The sequence below is a fragment of the Aotus nancymaae genome, unplaced genomic scaffold (genome assembly GCF_030222135.1).
Source record: "Aotus nancymaae isolate 86718 unplaced genomic scaffold, 86718_ANA_hifiasm-v0.15.2.pri h1tg000006l, whole genome shotgun sequence".
Taxonomy (NCBI): domain Eukaryota; kingdom Metazoa; phylum Chordata; class Mammalia; order Primates; family Aotidae; genus Aotus; species Aotus nancymaae.
The window spans coordinates 59,568,609-59,586,280 of NW_026988417.1; the positions used below are offsets into that span (position 1 = coordinate 59,568,609).

The 17,672-nt window shown below is 36.0% G+C and overlaps 1 pseudogene; it reads left to right on the forward strand.

The window, feature by feature from the left end:
• Window positions 1-1,343: 1,343 nt before the first annotated feature.
• LOC110567270 (arf-GAP with GTPase, ANK repeat and PH domain-containing protein 1-like) lies at window positions 1,344-16,368 on the forward strand (annotated as a pseudogene).
• Window positions 16,369-17,672: the final 1,304 nt, after the last annotated feature.

A 17,672-nucleotide genomic window follows, 5' to 3' on the forward strand; every position in this document is an offset into this window, starting at 1 on the left:
TATCTCCCATTTTTTATCTTTATAATGTAAAAGAATCTTTGTTGCATAGTAGGTGAGGCCTCATTCATATTGATAGTTGCATATTGCTTTACAAAGTGGCTTGCTCCTAGGTTGCTATATTTCCTTTATCAATATTATATTTGGACATGTGGTTAATTTGATTCATCATGTTTATGAAGTTAATGAAACTGCTTAAAATCTATCACTTATGTTAACTTCTTATTTAAGTCATCCAGCACTTGCTACTAACCACTTTCTCCCAAAGCATGTTACATTTTACAAAATTTGCAGATGTCTGTGTCTTCTCTATTTTGTGCTATTTTAAGCTACTATATATTCAGGAAACAAAACAATGATGAAAAATATTGATCAAGTGTTCTTTAGATTTTTTTCTTTCACCTACTTAAAGACTTACTTAAGTCTGTATTTTCTCTAGAAGTCTTAACTGTATATCTTGTATATCAAAATAATATACATATAGCCATTTCTATCCTTAATTGACACTTCTCCCTGAGAAACTGTTGAGTCACAAATACATATGTTTTTCAGGAAGTACAGTTTTATTTCAACCAAGTCCTTCTAAGATATTTCTACTAAGTCCTTCTGAGAATACAAGTCTTTATGAAACAGAACATATGTTTCATTTTACATCCTATCCCACTCTCTTGGTTGTTGTATTATTTTCTGTAGATTTATTTTCTTCCAAGCTCAGCTGATATATTTTCCAAATAGTTGCACACACACACATAGAATATTTCAATAGCTATGTAATAAAAATTATTATAAATATACATGTGTATTAAGGAATTATATTAAAAATACTTTTAAAAAAATATGGTGTTCTCTAAAAGTGGGCAAAAGCTCATTTCAGATTTTAGTTGGTATCTAAACACGTTTGAAACCAGTATCATTCTCACTTGAAGAAAAAGTGTGAAATGGTAAAATGCTAAAACTAAAAAGAACTAGTTCTCAATAGTAGTAAATGAGCGTATGTATCCAAAGAACAAGTCAAATGAATAATCTTATGAATGATAATAATCTAAATTCAGTAATCAAATTTATATATCTTTCTTTTACCATTATAACTTATTTCAGTGTCCTGTCCATATAGGAGGTTAGTAATAAATGCTATGTAGTAACTGATTAAACAAAGGGTGAATATATCAAAACATATGACTTATCTCTCTGTACATATACACACATATGTATCTATATGTAAATATATATGCATATAAAACAAACTCATGGCTGCTGACATATATACATATGCAAGTGTGTGTATATAGCAGTCTCCCCTTATCTGTGATACTGCTTTCTGTAGTTTTGGTGACCTGCAGTCAGCCATGGTGCAAAAACAGGTGAGTACACTACAATAAGATATTTTGACACAAAGAGAAATAAACCACATTTAAATAATTTTTATAACAGTATATTTTCTAAATTTTATTATTAGTTATTGCTAATCTTTTACTGTGCCTAATTCATAAATTAAACTTTATCACAGTTATGGAAAAAACATATTATATATAGTATCAGTAACACACAAGGGTTTTGGAACATCTCCTCTATGAATAAGGGGGAACTATTCTACAGTGAGTGTGAGAGAGAATCTCACATCAAATATAAGATTATATCATTATAAAAAATTAATATGAGAAACATACTGAAAAAACTGAAAATCTACCATCTGCATGACATGTATATAGGCCTAATGCTTACCAAGATGTATAAGATGAATATTTTGGCATTAATGGATTCACTATCTAGTTTTATAGACTCCAGAAGAACACACACTCTCTCTCTCTCTCTCTCACACACACACACACACACACACACACACACACACTCCTATTTTGCTAAGTGAAAATGTCTCTTCAAAAGAAGATATTGATGGAAAGCTTAATAAGTCATTCTATCCTAAGCCTAAATGACAATAAATGAACAATTTGATAACTTCAAATAATCCAAAGTCGATAAAAGATTCCGATCTCAATCAATGTTGAAATGAAAGCTATTGGAGACCCTGTAATGCTTAGAAATATATGTGCAGTCAAGCACTATCCTGCCTCTCAAGACGTGAGAAAAATATGTGACTATTGCTTCTCTTTGTAGAATATAAATCCAGATCACACTCCTATTGGCAGCATGGATCTAAAGCAATACTGGAGATTCAGTAAGTTCCCAAAGTCCATCACTCCAGCCTCAAAAATTCTGTGATGGGAACTTCTGAAGTTAGATTCTTTTCAAGTTCACCTTAGTGGTTTTGATACTTTTGTCAGCATTATGGCTAGAAACTGCATTGAAATACCTTATGATTGATTTTTGGTCAGAAAATAATTCTATTTTCATGAATTTTACTGAATCTAGATAATATCTGTTGCCTCTCTATAGTGTTTGCAATAGAAATGCTGAAGACATTGTGACACCTTGGTTTAAGGGATAATAGAAAAAGGTTACATGATGACCAGCGTCTCTGACAGTTCTTGAAATTTTAACACAAGTAACTGCCTGATAGCAAGGTTGATATCTGACAGCTGCTATGATGAGGAAAGCGAGACTTTTGAAAGGATGTATAGCTTCTCTCCATTGCCCTTCAGGTGTAATAGCACTACACACTCCTATATAACAGTTCCAAATGGACAGCTTATATGTAATTGATATACTCAGGGTGGTGGATTTTAGATTTTGATAGTTTCTACAAACCAATACTTGTATGTTATTCAAGGCATCTTCTAAAGTATGATTTTTATATCATTTAATAACTAAAAATGTTGTGAAAACATTTACATACATGTATATTTACATATTTAGATTAGTATAACTTAAGTATAAATAACAGAAGTAGCGTTTCTGTTTAAAGAAGTACATTTAACGTTTTTATATGTCATAATGTTTTTTTCTACCAGATAGTTGACAAGGATTTTTAAATTCACAAAACTGTCAAAAAGATAATTGGATCAAACTTTTGAAGGGGTTCTCAAGCTACTTGGTGAAAAAAATGCTATCTATACTTTAAATCTTTATGTAAAGATGAGTGTGATAATCTTTGTTCATATTTTACTGGACATTTAGAATTGTTTTCTATTATTAACCTGCTAATGATATTCAGTTAGTTTTCTGTTTGGTTATTAATTTATTTACTTTTATTTATTTATATTTTTTTGAGACAGAGTTTTGCTATTGTTGCCCAGGCTGGAGTGCAGTGCTGTGACCTTGGCTCACTGCAAACTTAGCCTCTTGGGTTCAAGTAATTTTCCTGCCTCAGCCTCCCAGGTAGCTGGGAATACAGGTGCCCACCACCACGCCTGACTAATTTTTTTATTTTTAGTAGAAATGGGATTTCACCATGTTGCCAGGCTGGTCTTGAACTCCTGAACCTCAAGTGATCCACCTTCTCGGCCTCCCAAAGTGCTGAAATTACAGGCATGAGCCACTGTGCCCAGCCTTAAGTTTTTTATAATAGCTAGAAAACTAGAAACTGTTCAGTCTACCTCTTCATAACTACTTGCTAAAGAGACAAAAAATAAAAAGCAATCACACACAGAGGAGCACGCACAGAGACAACCCTACCAACTTTTCTTGGGTCAGAGGACTAAAAGAGACATTGTTTTGAGATTCAAATCCCAGAAGTTTAATCTTTAAGAGAAATAAATTATGATTGTAAAAGTAATATGATACGCTGGTAATTATAGTTTTCATTCATATACTCCATTAATGAAGAGTTTCAAAGGATTAGATGAAGAAAAGTACACATAGTTATTTCACTTCATTAGAACTGCATATAATATATAACTATTAGATCCTAGGAGTCTTAATGGATGCTATATCTGTTCTCCAATTATGAGTATTAAAAATGGAATTTTTCACAAATTTTCATAAGAAAAGCCAAGGGAAACTTATATGATATCTCTGTTGGGAAATAATAAATCATGATACTATAAACACTTTCTTATTCAGGGAAAAAAAAAATATATATATATATATATATATATATAATAAAACATTCAAATTATACATGCAAAACTATAGAACAGAGTTTGGGGCATTAGTGTAAAGCAATCAAATTTTACATCCTCACCGTATTCCCAAAGCAGTGTAGAGAATAGTGAGACTGGCATACAAAAGGGGAAATCAACTAAAACAATATTACAGTAGCCCAAGAAAAAATAAAGAATGGTGAAAATTTGAGGTTGTTAAAGGTAGACTGAAAAATATGGATACATTAGTTATATTTTAAGATAGAATTAGCAATACTTGGTATTTGAAAGGATATTGAGCAGTAAAGAAACCTGCACATGTACCCCCTGAAACATTTTTAAAGTAAGGAGTCTGAACTTGTATAAAATAATCAATTTTGAGTTATTCCCCACTTTTGTCTAGATGCAAAAAAAATCAGCATTAAAACAAAAACAAAATACAATATTTTCTTTATTTCTCTGGTTATTTGTTTGTTCATTCATGCCAAATATTAAAAATTATTTTATCTGAGTGGTATTGATGAGTATAAAAATACTCATGATTTTTATTTGTGCCTTTAACATTTCTTGATTATATAAATTGTCAACTCTGCACATAAATTACATTTATATTCACAAATATATTTAGGAGAATATTTTGAGAAAATTAACTCATAAAAGCTCATTAAATGAAGAATGAAGTTAACTTTAACCCTCATAATTTTCTTGTGTTCAAATTTGAAACATTTCATTTTTATTGGTGGTGTTTGTTGGGTGGGCTGGGTGAATCTCCAGAACCCAAGAATCTTGTGAAATAAAGGGAGGTAATAAGAGCTATGTTTATAGTTACAAGTCATCTAAGAAGCAACACCATTTGAAACAAATAAATAAAAGACTTGAAAAATGTTTCTTTAATATATAGAGGATAATGCGGAACTTGGAAAATTCTATTCAAAATTATTTTAAGATAATTTTACTTTCCCTAGGTATTTGTGAAGTCCTCTTGACACCTTTGGAGACAGTTAGGTACAAAGTAAATCTTTGAGCGAATCATGCATTTTAAGAATATTCAGAAAAGTAAAGTGTATTTCTGTGATATGTTAGGCGAACCAACCATGTGATCAGAGGTTGGAACTTTCAGCTTCACCCCTCAACCTCCAGGGAGGTGAGAGGGGCTGCAGATTAAGCTGATCGTCAATGGTCAATGATATAGTCAATCATGCCAGACTATTGAAGCCTCCATAAACACCCAAAAGGACAAAGTTTATAGAGATTCTGGATAGCTGAACTCACAGAGGTCCCTGGAAGGTAGCAACACTTAAAAGGACATGGAAGCTCGATGACTCTTCCCTCCTACATCAATCTATGCATCTCTTCCATCTGGCTGTTAACTGGATCCTTTGAAATATGCTTTATAATAAACTGATAAAAGTAAGAAAACTGCCAATTTATGTTTTTAATTTGGAAATTTAAAATATTATTAAATGGTACTATATACTTTGGGGCATTAAAAATAAAAGAAGAATCAAAGTTTTGCTAATAAGGGACCAGAGTATTGAGTGACAGGCAATTTCAAAACCAAAATGATTATATCTTTTCACATAGCTGTCATGGCTTCACCACCAAGGAAACTGTCGCATTTTTAGAGAAGCCCCTAATTTCAAAAGAATTTCTGCCAACTTCTTTCACTGTGTTTTATTTCACCTGACAAAAGTGTTTACCTCATGTGATAGGAACAGTTTCATAGCAGTAATTAAGAAAATGTAATGAACAGAGGTTGGTAGCAAAACACTTTATTATTGATTTTTGCTTATGTATTTTCACTGTGTGTGTAGTTTATAAATTCAAAATATTATTGGCATTTATAAATAAAATAGACTCTCATATAAAAATCATAATAGCTAGTAAGTACTAGCTCATAAATAAAATTACTTATGTTTTCCAATGAAATGTATTCCTTAACCATGAAAATCACAAACCTGAATTTAGCACACTAAATATCTTTAGGTAAAATTTTTATTTGAGTCATTTTATAAAATGATTACATGTTTCTGTTACTTGTTTCACCTTCCTTTCTATAAATATATATCACAGCCTATATTTCCATGGCAACACTGCTTTGTTCTGCCAGTTATCAGGAAAGAAAAAAATAATGCATTCCCTATGGTAAATGGTTAGCTGAACTGACACTATCAACTATGGTTGAGATATTTACTGGTATATATTCTATGCCATGTGATCATGGAAAATCTGAATTTAGCAAAAACCACAGAAATTTTGTATATTTACCTAAGAACTTTATCATATCAAATTATATTTTGGAAGATCCATCAGTCAAAAACATACTACTATCCTGTTCATTTATTATACAATTTGTTTATGGTATACTAATAAACTTACATGTTGAAAAATGTTTCATGAATGAAGACATTTATAAATGCTTATTTATATAATGTAAGTCACTACTAACTGAAGAACTTAGAATATTTTCAAAAAATGTGAAGATCTGGGATTTTATCCCACTTGCAACTAACAAGTTAACTTGCCACAGTTTCATAGATGCTGACAAAAGTCATAAAAGTCCTGGGTTGGGGACTTACCAAGATGGTGGAATAGCAACAGCTCAGGTCTGCAGTTCCCAGTGAGCCAGCGAGAGAAGACGAGTGATCTCCACATTTTCAACTGAGGTACTAGGTTCATCTCATTGGGACTGGTTAGACAGTGGGAACAGCCCAAGGTGGGCAACCCAAGGCAGACTGGGGCACCATCTCAACCAGGAGGTGCAATGGGCCAGAGACTCTCGCTCCCAGCCATGGGAAGTCATTAGGGACTTTCTCCGACACTCCAACACTCCAGCTCAGATACTGCACTTTCCCCACGATCTACACATCCCGCAGACCAGGAGATTCCCTCTGGCATCTATGACCCCAGCATGTGGGGTTTCCAAAACAAAACTGGCCCCCCATTTTAGGCAAGTGGTACCTGGAACGGCAGCAAGACAAAACTGCCATTCCCCTGAAAAAAGGGACTGAAGCCAGGGAACCAAATGAGCTGGCTCAGCGGATCCCAACCCCACAAGGAATTTTCAACCCAGAATTTCATATCTAGCCAAACTAAGCTTCATAAGTGAAGGAGAAATAAAATCCTCTACTGAAAAGCAACTGCTGGGAGATTTCATCACCACCAGGCCTGCCCTACAAGAGCTCCTAAAGGAAGCACTAAACATGGAAAGGAGCAACCATTATCAGTCACTGCAGAAACATACCAAACTATAAAAACAGTTGACACTATGAAGAAACTGCATCAACTAATGGGCAAAACAGCCAGCTAGCATCAAAATGGCAGGATCAAATTCACACATAACAATATTAACCTTAAATGTAAATGTACTAAATGCCCCAATCAAAAGGCACAGACTGATAAATTGGATAAAAAGTCAAGACTCATCGATGTGCTGTATTCAGGAAACCAATCTCATATAAAGACATGCACAGGCTCAAAATAAAGGGATAGAAGAAGGTTTACCAAGCAAATGAAGAGGAAAAAAAAAAAAAAAGCAGGGCTGCAAACCTAGTCTCTGATAAAACAGACTTTAAACCAACAAAGATCAAAAGAGACAAAAGGGTATTACATAATGGTAAAGGGATTAATGCAACAAGAGGAGCTAACTGTCCTAAATATCTATGCACCCAAAACAGGAGCACGCAGATACATAAAGCAAGTTCTTAATGACTTTCAAAGAGACTTATACTCCCAAACAATAATAGTGGGAGACTTTAACACCCCACTGTCAATACTGGACAGATCAAAGAGACAAAAAATTAACAAGGATAAAGGATATCCAGTACTTGAACTCAAATCTGGACCAAGTGGACTGAATAGACATCTTCAGAACTCTCCACCCCAAAACCATAGAATATACATTCTTCTCAGCACCACATCGCATTTATTCTAAAACTGACCACGTAATTGGAAGTAAAACATTCTTCAGCAAATGCAAAAGAATGGAAATCATAACAGTCTCTCAGACCACAGTGCAATCAAACTGGAACTCAGGATTAAGAAACTTACTCAAAACCGCACAACCACATGGAAACTAAGCAACCTGCTCCTAAGTGACTACTGAATAAATAATGAAATGAAGGGAGAAATAAAGATGTTCTTTGAAACCAATGAGAAGGAAGACACAAAGTACCAGAATCTCTGGGATACATTTAAAGCAGTGTGTAGAGGGAAATTTATAGCACTAAATGCTGACATGAGAAGCAAGGAAATATCTAAAATCAACACCCTAACATCACAATTAAAAGAACTAGAGAAGCAAGATCAAACAAATTCCAAAGCTGGCAGAAGCCAAGAAATAACTGAGATCAGAGCAACTGAAGGAGATAGAGACACAAGAAAACCCTTCAAAAAAATCAATAAATCCAGGAGCTGGTTTTTTGAAAAGATCAACAAAATAGATAGACTGCTTATGAGACTAATAAAAGAGAAAAGAGAGAATTTTTAAATAGATGCAATAAAAAATTATAAAGGGGATATCACCATCAATCCCACAGAAGTACAAACTACCATCAGAGATTACTACAAACACCTCTATGCATATAAACCAGTAAATCTAAAAGAAATGGATAAATTCCTGGATATTTACACCCTCCCAGGAAGAAGTTGAATTCCTGAATAGACCAATAACAAGGTCTGCAGTTGAGGCAGCAATTAATAACCTACAAACCAAAACAAGTCTAGGACTAGAAGAGTTCACAGCCAAATTCTACCAGAGGTACAAAGAGAAGCTGGTACCATTCCTTCTGAAACTATTTCAAACAATACAAAAAATGGGAATCCTCCCTAACTCGTTTTATGAGAACAACATCATCCTGATACCAAAACCTGGCAGAGACACAACTAAAAGATAACATTTCAGGTCAATATCCATGATGGACATTGATGCAAAAATCTTCAATAAAATACTGGCTAAATGAATCCAACAGCACATCAAAAAGCTAATCCATCACAATCAAGTTGGCTTCATCCCAGGGATGCAAGGCTGGTTCAACATCTGCAAATCTATTAACATAATCCATCACATAAATAGAACCAAAGACAAAAGCCACATGATTATCTCAATAGATGCAGAGAAGGCCTTTGACAAAATTCAACATTTATGCTATAAACTCTCAATAAACTAGGCATTGATGGATCATATCTCAAAATAATAAGAGCTATTTATGACACGCTCACAGCCAATATCATACCAAATGGGCAAAAAACAGAAGGATTCCCTTTGAAAACTGGCATAAGGCAAGGATGCCCTCTCTCACCACTCCTATTCAACACAGTATTGAATGTTCTGGCTAGGGCCATCAGGCAAGAGAAAGAAATAAAGCGTATTTGAATAGGAGGAGAGGATGTCAAATTGTCCCTGTTTGCAAATGACATAGTTGTATATTTAGAAAATCCCATTGTCTCAGCCCAAAATCTCCTTAAGCTGATAAGCAACTACAGCAAAGTCTCAGGGTACAAAATCAATGTGCAAAAGTCATAAGCATTCATATACAACAATAATAGACAAACAGAGAACCAAATCATGAGTGAACTCCCATTCACAATTGCTACAAAGAGAATAAAATACCTAGGAATACAACTAACAAGGGATGTGAAGGACCTCCTCAAAGAGAACTACAAACCACTGTTCAAGGAAATAAGAGAGGACACAAACAGATAGAAAAACATCCCATGCTCCTGGTTAGGAAGAATCAATATTGTGAAAATGGCCATACTGCCCAAATAATTTATAGATTCAATGCTGTCCCCATCAAGCTACCAATGACTTTCTTCTCAGAGTTGGAAAAACCACCTTAAACTTCATATGGAATCAAAAAAGAGCCCACAAGCCATTTCAAGACAATCCTAAGCCAAAAAAAGAAAAAAAAAAGCTGGAGGCATCATGCTACCTGACTTCAAACTATATTACAAGGCTATAATCAAAACAGCATGATACTTGTACCAAAACAGAGATATAGACCAAAGGAACAGAACAGAGGCCTCAGAAAGAGGCTAGAACAGCTACAACTATCTGATCTTTGATAAACCTGGCAAAAACAAGCAATGGGAAAAGGATTCGCTATTTAATAAATGGTGTTGGGAAAACTGGTTAGCCATATGCAGAAAGCTGAAACTGCATCCATTCCTTACACCTCATACAGAATTAACTCTCGATGGATTAAAGATATAGCCTTGAGGCCTAACACCATAAAAACTCCAGAAGAAAACCTAGGTGATACCATTCAGGACATAGGCATGGGCAAAGACTTCATGACTAAAACCTGAATGCAATGGCAACAAAAGCCAAAATTGAAAAATAGGATCTAATTAAACACTGCATGTTCTCTCTCATAAGTGGGGGTTGAACAATGAGAACACACGGACACAGGGAGGGGAACATCACATACTGGGGCCTAGGAGGTGGGGTCTAGGGAAGGAATAGCAGGGAGTGGTGGTATTGGGGAGGTATAGCATTAGGAGAAACACCTAATGTAGATGACTGGGTGATGGATGCAGCAAAGCACCACCATGGCACGTGTATATCTATGTAATGAACCTGCACGATCTGCACATGTACCCCAAAACTTAAAGTATTAAATAAATAAATAAATAAATAAAACTCTTCAATTAACATACCAAAAAAAAGTCCTGGGTCAGAGACAAATTATTTTATTATTCCTGGCCTACCACATAGCATGAGCAACAGCATATTTTTGATAGTTTTCTTTGCTCTTACATTTCACAGTAGCAGTGTGAATGGACCCAGAGGCAGCCAGCACATGCAGCAGGTTGCATTACAATCGAAGAGCCCTAAGTTTAGGAAACCCAAATTTGTTACAATGGACAATAAGCATGGTTTTTCTTTGTTGAAGAAGCATTATGCTGAATAGCAAGCATGCCTTACATTTTCTCCAGAGGAAAATAGTATTATCTATTTCCCAAGCTGTTCACTGTAATAACGTCTTTGAAAAGATAGTCCAGATTAAAGGACATCTTGTGCCTCCACTCTGAAGACATTCAGAAATATTGTAGTCCATGGAGAATTGTCTCCTAATAGTCCTTCAATATGCTTATTTGCATGGTAAATCTTTAAGGAGTAGGAGGATGGTCTAAATCTAATTTGCATATCAAAAGTTGTGTGTGTGTGTGTGTGTGTGTGTGTGTGTGTGGTGTGAAATCTCTCATAGTAAAAGGATGTAGAAATCAAGAAAAAATTCAAGTAAAACTTTTTCAGTGCTAGATATTTTCAAACAACTTAACATTCTCCTACCATTGCATTCTCAATTATTTTAATGTATAATGAGAAAAAGAAGCTTTTCATTTAGTAAAAGTATTTATTCACGTAAAATGGCCTATATTTGAATACCATCTCCAGTATTAACTGCTTAGATGTGAAGAAAAAAGAAAAACTCACTGAACCTCAGGCTTCTTTTCTTTGAAATTTTACATTACGAATTAAATTTTTTGACTAAATGAAATAATGAATGTAAATAACTTAAAGTTTACCTAGTAAATACATATTTTCCATATAATTATATCAAAATAGTACTATAGAATACTATATCTTTTATTGAATTCTATAATATAATTTGAATAATTATGAAATAAATCTGAAAATTATATTAATATAGAAGTTTTAAAGTAAGGGTAAAGTAAGAATTGAATTAAATACTTGTGCATGCGTAGAGAGACACATGCATATATACATATAAGACAATATTCATTAGAAAATGTCAAGCAGAAGAATGTTGTCACCATGATGGCAAAGTACCAGGCCTCAACCCCACCACATAAGAACAAATATAGACGGCTATCCAAATATCAAAATAGCCCATAGAGTTTTCAAGGATCCATTAAAAATCTGCGGCAACACAGTAGAAGGAAAAAAATGGAGAATATCCACATAGAAAGGATTGCTGGTGAGAGTCACATACCTGAGACACCAGGAGACAGCTAGGAGCAAAGAAGAAAGGCAAAAATCTGTGCAGCAGGAATGACTGTGGTCCTCAGTGGCCTGCTCCAAAAAGGACACTGGCATCTTTTGCCATGAAGGTAACCAACAGCCATTTCTACCAGAAAACCCCAGAGATGGAGATATGGCTGCATAAGTCCTCCCCTACTGAAGGAGTGGCCAAAATTGAGCTGCTTTGAGAAATAAACCACAACCTCTCCCAAACCCCTTAAGTTCCCCAACCTTGGAGCCATGGCTACAGTGAGAGTGCCCATACTCCTTACCCAGGCTCTGTGGCTGTGTGAGCCAACCCACATCTCAGACGCTAGAGCCATTGTCATAGCAAGCTAGTTTGCACTGTGTTCTTGAGACACATTCTTGCTGCATGTGCCAAACTACAGGCACCAGCTCAGCCGCTACTGAAAGCTAGTCACTGCCTGGATAGCAGAGCCTTTCTAAAACTGCTCATGCCTCAGTTCCTGGCTTTGGGCTCCCTCATTACTTCACAAATATCCATGTTTTGTATACTGCTACCAGTACAGTAGGAGGGATGCTTATGTCCTAGACAGTGCCAATACAGACATGGATCTCCAGAGTTACAGTATTCCATGCAGGTCTATACTTTAGGCCTCAGGTGTGTGGCTACTCAATGGACATGACTCATCAGACATCAATTGCCACTGTCACCAGGAGTAAATCCATAAGACAGATCCAGTGCCAAGAGGGGTCACATCAGCCACAACTTTCCCAATGGAAGAAAAATTGATTAAGAGGATGTTAGAAGCCATTGACACTAAAGACCCCAACAACCCTTGCTGCTACTGAAGACATCCACAGCAATGGTGCATGAAGATCCCTGCAATCTTCATCAATACCAACTTCAACTGACAGAGCTACACAAAGACTACACATGTGTCTACAAAGGTGCCAGAAGCCCTATAACACATCTACCAAGTGCCCTGTACACATTTACCCCAAAGGGGAAGGTGTTTCCTTGGAAAAACTCAACTGTAAAATGCCAGACATCAAAATAAGGCAAAAAAAAAAAAAAAAAATCCATGGAAAAAAACACACAAAGAAACATAACACCACCAAAATAACACAATAATTTTCCAGTATCTAACATCAAAAAAATGGCACTATATAAACTGCCTGACAAATGTTTAAATAATTGTTTTAAGAAGCTCAGCAAACTTTAAAAAAAAAATGCTTCAGCAAAATTACAAAAACAAAAAAGATCTAAAATTAGAAATTAACAGAGAGACTATATATATATTTCCACAATTTCTTGAACAAACAGAATTCCTGGAAATTAAAAAATAGAATGAAGAGAAAATGTAAAATCAAGTGTTAATAGCAGAAACCTGCTTCCAGTTTGTTAAATAATATAAACTGGTACTTTCTTATTATTTATTTATTTATTTATTTATTTGAAAGAAAGAAAGAAAAAAAAAAGAAGAAGAGGAAGAAAAAGGAAGAGAAAGAGAGAGAGAGAATGGGAGTATTGCTTTCTTGCCCAGGCTAGAATGCAGTTTAGTAATGGGTATTGAAAACCTCTTTTATACCAATAATTATACTTGATGTAGACAGGAAGGAATAAGGGAAGAAAATAACAAACAAGCAGCCAACCAATATTTCATTTAAACCTATGAAATGCTATGCGATTACTGAGGAGTGATTTACTTCCAATTATGTAGTCACTTTTGGAATAGGTGTGAGGTGGTAATGTATGTTTTATGTATTTGAAGTGGAGAGTTCTGTAAATGTTTATTAAGTTTACTTGTTCCGGGTCTGAGTGCAAGTCCTGAATGTCCTTGTTAATTTTCTGTCTCATTGATCTATAAAATCGTTAGCTCTTCTTGTTACATTGATCCTTTTGCCATTATATAATGTCCTTCTTTGCCTCTTTATCAGAGGCGAGAATTGCATCTCCTGCTTTTTGTTTATTTGTTTATTTTTACTCTCTGATTGGTTGATAAACCTTCCTCCTTCTCTTTGTTTTGAGTCTTTGTGTATCGTTGCATGCGAGATGGGTCTGGATGCAGCATACTGATGGGTTTTGGCTTTTTATCCAATTAGAATATATATATAGGTTTAATACTGGCATTTGATGCTAGCTGGCTGTTTTGCCCATTAGTTAGTGTAAATTTTTCATTTGTTAATACTCTTTGCTTTTTGATATATTTTTGGAAAGGCTGATATTGGTTGTTCCTTTATATGTATAGTGCTTCTTTCAGAAGCTCTTGTAAAGCAGGCCTGGTGGTGGTGAAGTCTCTAAGTACTTGTTTGTTTGCAAAAGATTTAATTTTTCCTTCAATTATGAAGCTTAGTTTGGCTGGATAGGAGATTCTGGGTTGAAAGTTCTTTTCTTTAAGGATGTTAAATATTGATCCCCACTCTTTTCTGACTTGTAGGGTTTCTGCTGAGAGATCTGCTGTAAGTGATAGGTTTCCCTTTATGGGTAACCTGACCTTTCTCTCTGGCTGCCCTTAGTATCTTTTCCTTCACTTCAACCCTAATAAATCTGGCAATTATGTGCCTTGGGGTTGGTCTTCCTGAAGAGTATCTTTGTGGTGTTCTCTGTATTACCTGGAGTTGAATATTACCCTGCCTTGCCAGGTTAGGAAAGTTTTCCTGAATGATATCCTGAAGAGTATTTTCCAACTTGGATTCATTCTCTTCGTCACATTCAGGTACACCTATCAAATGTAAATTAGGTCTTTTCACATAGTCCCATACTTCCTGGAGACTTTGCTCATTCCTTTTCATCCTTTTTTCTCCATTCTTGTCTTCTCGTTTCATTTCACTGAGCTGGTCCTTGACTTCTGATATCCTTTCTTCTGCCTGATCAATTCGACTGTTTAAACTTGTGCATGCTTCGCGAAGTTCTCGTGCTGTGTTTTTCAGCTCCATCAATTCACTTATATTCCTCTCTAAATTGTCCATTCTCGTTAACATTTCACCAAACCTTTTTTCAAGGTTCTTAGTTTCTTTGCATTGGGTTAGAACAAGTTCTTTTAATTCACAGAAGTTTCTTATCACCCACGTTTTGAAACCTGCTTCTGTTATTGGAACACACTCATAATCTATTAAGCCTTGTTCCGTTACTGATGAGGAATTGCGATCCCCTGTAGAGGGAGAGGCATTCTGATTTTGAGTATTATCTGCCTTTTTATGCTGGTTTCTTCCCTTCATTATATATTTATCCATCTGTCGTCTCTGTAATTACCGACTTTCTAACTAGGTCTCTGAGTGGACGTCCAACTTGTTGATTCCCAGCCCCGAAATCTGAGCAATCCACTGCATCGGCCAAAATAGTGGTGTTAAGATTGATGGTGCTTTTCTGCCCAGGAATCTCTGGACTCTGCACCAAGAACTGGTGCGCTAAGGCGCCAGCAAAATCGCCACGCCGGCCACAAGAGTCGCCCTGGCGACCCATGGGGCTCCTCTGCTGGGAATCTCCTAGTCCGTGAGCAACAAATATTCATCTGAAAGTATGGCGTCCTCTCATTCTCTGCACTTTCACTGGGAATTACGAGCCCGAGCTGCTAGTGATCAGCCATCTTGGATCTCTCTCCCCAAAAGCCTAAACTGGTACTTTCTATCACACTGGTCCCTGATGGGCACATAAGTCCTGACAGAGTCTCCTGAAGGTGGCAGTTTTAAGAAAGATATTGTTGGTGACTTATAGGGCTATATGCTGTTCATTAGAGATGAAGAGGGGTCCCCAGAAGGTGTAATTTGCCATGCAGGTGAATGCTGTTATAATTGTCTTCAGCTTAAAGGATGAAGTAAGTTTTCAGATTGTTTACCACTACTACAGTCAAATGGCCAACTATCAGAACACAAGTGAGATTCTTCAAGTTTTGGTGGGAACCCATGATCCCATAAGTTCCACTAACCTGAAGGTCATTGATAGCATCAGGGCAAGGAAGCCCTCTAATGACCTAAAGTGGTACATGTACTATGAAATGTGTGCTAAATACTGGCTAAACATGGAGAGGGTCTTCCACGACACTGACCAGAAGATTGTTGCCACAAAAAACTATTTCTCCTCTGTCCCATCAACTCCCAGCACCAACCAGAAGGAACTTTGAATTTACGTTCCTTCCACTGCCAACAACTCTACACCCAATCATAAAGAGTCCAAGTGCCAGTTCAACTCATTCACTTCTTAAAAAGGATGTGACCCAGAAAAAGGGAAGAAAGGCCTGGAGAGTCACCTGGACAGCATGGGGAGCAGCTGAGCCATCCCAGTTAAACCAGGTTTGCCCTTATTTGTCCTTGCACTGACAGCCAGCACTAATCTTGAGCCTGCTGTAGCCTGTGCCCATTATCCTCCCCCTGGCCAGGGCTGAGGGGTGGTTGGACCAGCCTGCATGGTGCAGAAAGCCCACAATCAGCCCAGCTTTATAGGCCATGATGAATTGGCAGTGGGAAGGAACTACAGATTGGCTGATTGCTTGCAGATTGCCACTGTTTGTCCTGACTTCAGTGCATCTCTGAAAGACCTTTGACAACTTCCAACAGTTTATGGGAGAGAGAACTGTACAAAATACAGTGCTCCTTAAGAAATGTGAGCAACTCACAAAACACCCCTTAATTTCTATAGCAGCAAATTCACTCCACAAAAGAAAGAAATCAATGAGCATTTACACTTTTTCTTTGAGAAACTTTTTTTTAAGGGAAAAACCATTTACTGGAACTTTGCATATTTTGGGTACAAGCAACAGTAGAAACATAAGACATTAAAAGCAAAAGAAAAAATTGGTGAACTAAATGATAGTTTATTGAAATATATACAGTCAGAAGAAGAAAAATAAAAAGGAATAAAGGAAGCTTATGCAGTTCGTGGAACAGCATTGAAAGAGCAAATATTCAACTTACAGGAATTCAAAAAGAAGAAAAGAACAAAAGTTCATAAAGCTTATTTAAAAAAAAAATAGCAGAAAACTTTCCAAATCAGGGAAAAGGTATAAAAATCCAGTTACAGCTTGATAAATATTTCCAAACAGATTCAATTCAAAGAGTACACTAAGGCATATTACGATCAAACTGTCAAAAACCAAAGACAAAGAATCCTGAAAGCAGCAAGAGAAAAGATGCAAATCACATATAAAAGAGTTCTAATAATGCTAACAGCAGATTTCTCAGAAGAAATTTTACATGCCAGGAGAAATGCACCTATTCAAGGTGCTACACTTAACTGCTAATTAAGAATATTTTATCCAGGAAAACTATTCTTCAGAAATAAGGAGACAAAAAGATGTCCTCAAACAAACAAAAGCTGAGGGAATTTATCACCAACAGACATGTCTCTTAAGACACACGAAAGAGTCTGGCATGGTGGCTCATGCCTGTAATCCTAGCCCTTTGGGAGGTCAAGGCAGGTAGATGACTTGAGGTTAGGAGTTTGAGACCAGCCTGGCCAAATTACCTAAACCCGTATGGTGGCACACGCCTGTAATTCCAGCTACTAAGGAGGCGGAGGCATGAAAATGGCTTCAAGCTGGGAGGCAGAGTTTGCAGTGAGCCAAGATTGCACCATTTCACTCCAACCTGGGCAACAGAGCAAGACTCCATCTCAATTTAAAAAAAGGGGGAGAAAAGAAAGAAATGAAAAACTAAAGGGGGTTATTTAGTTACTTCAGCTCAAACAAAATCATGGTAATTAGTAAAATTAAAATATATAAAAGCAAAATCTTACCGGTAAACATGAG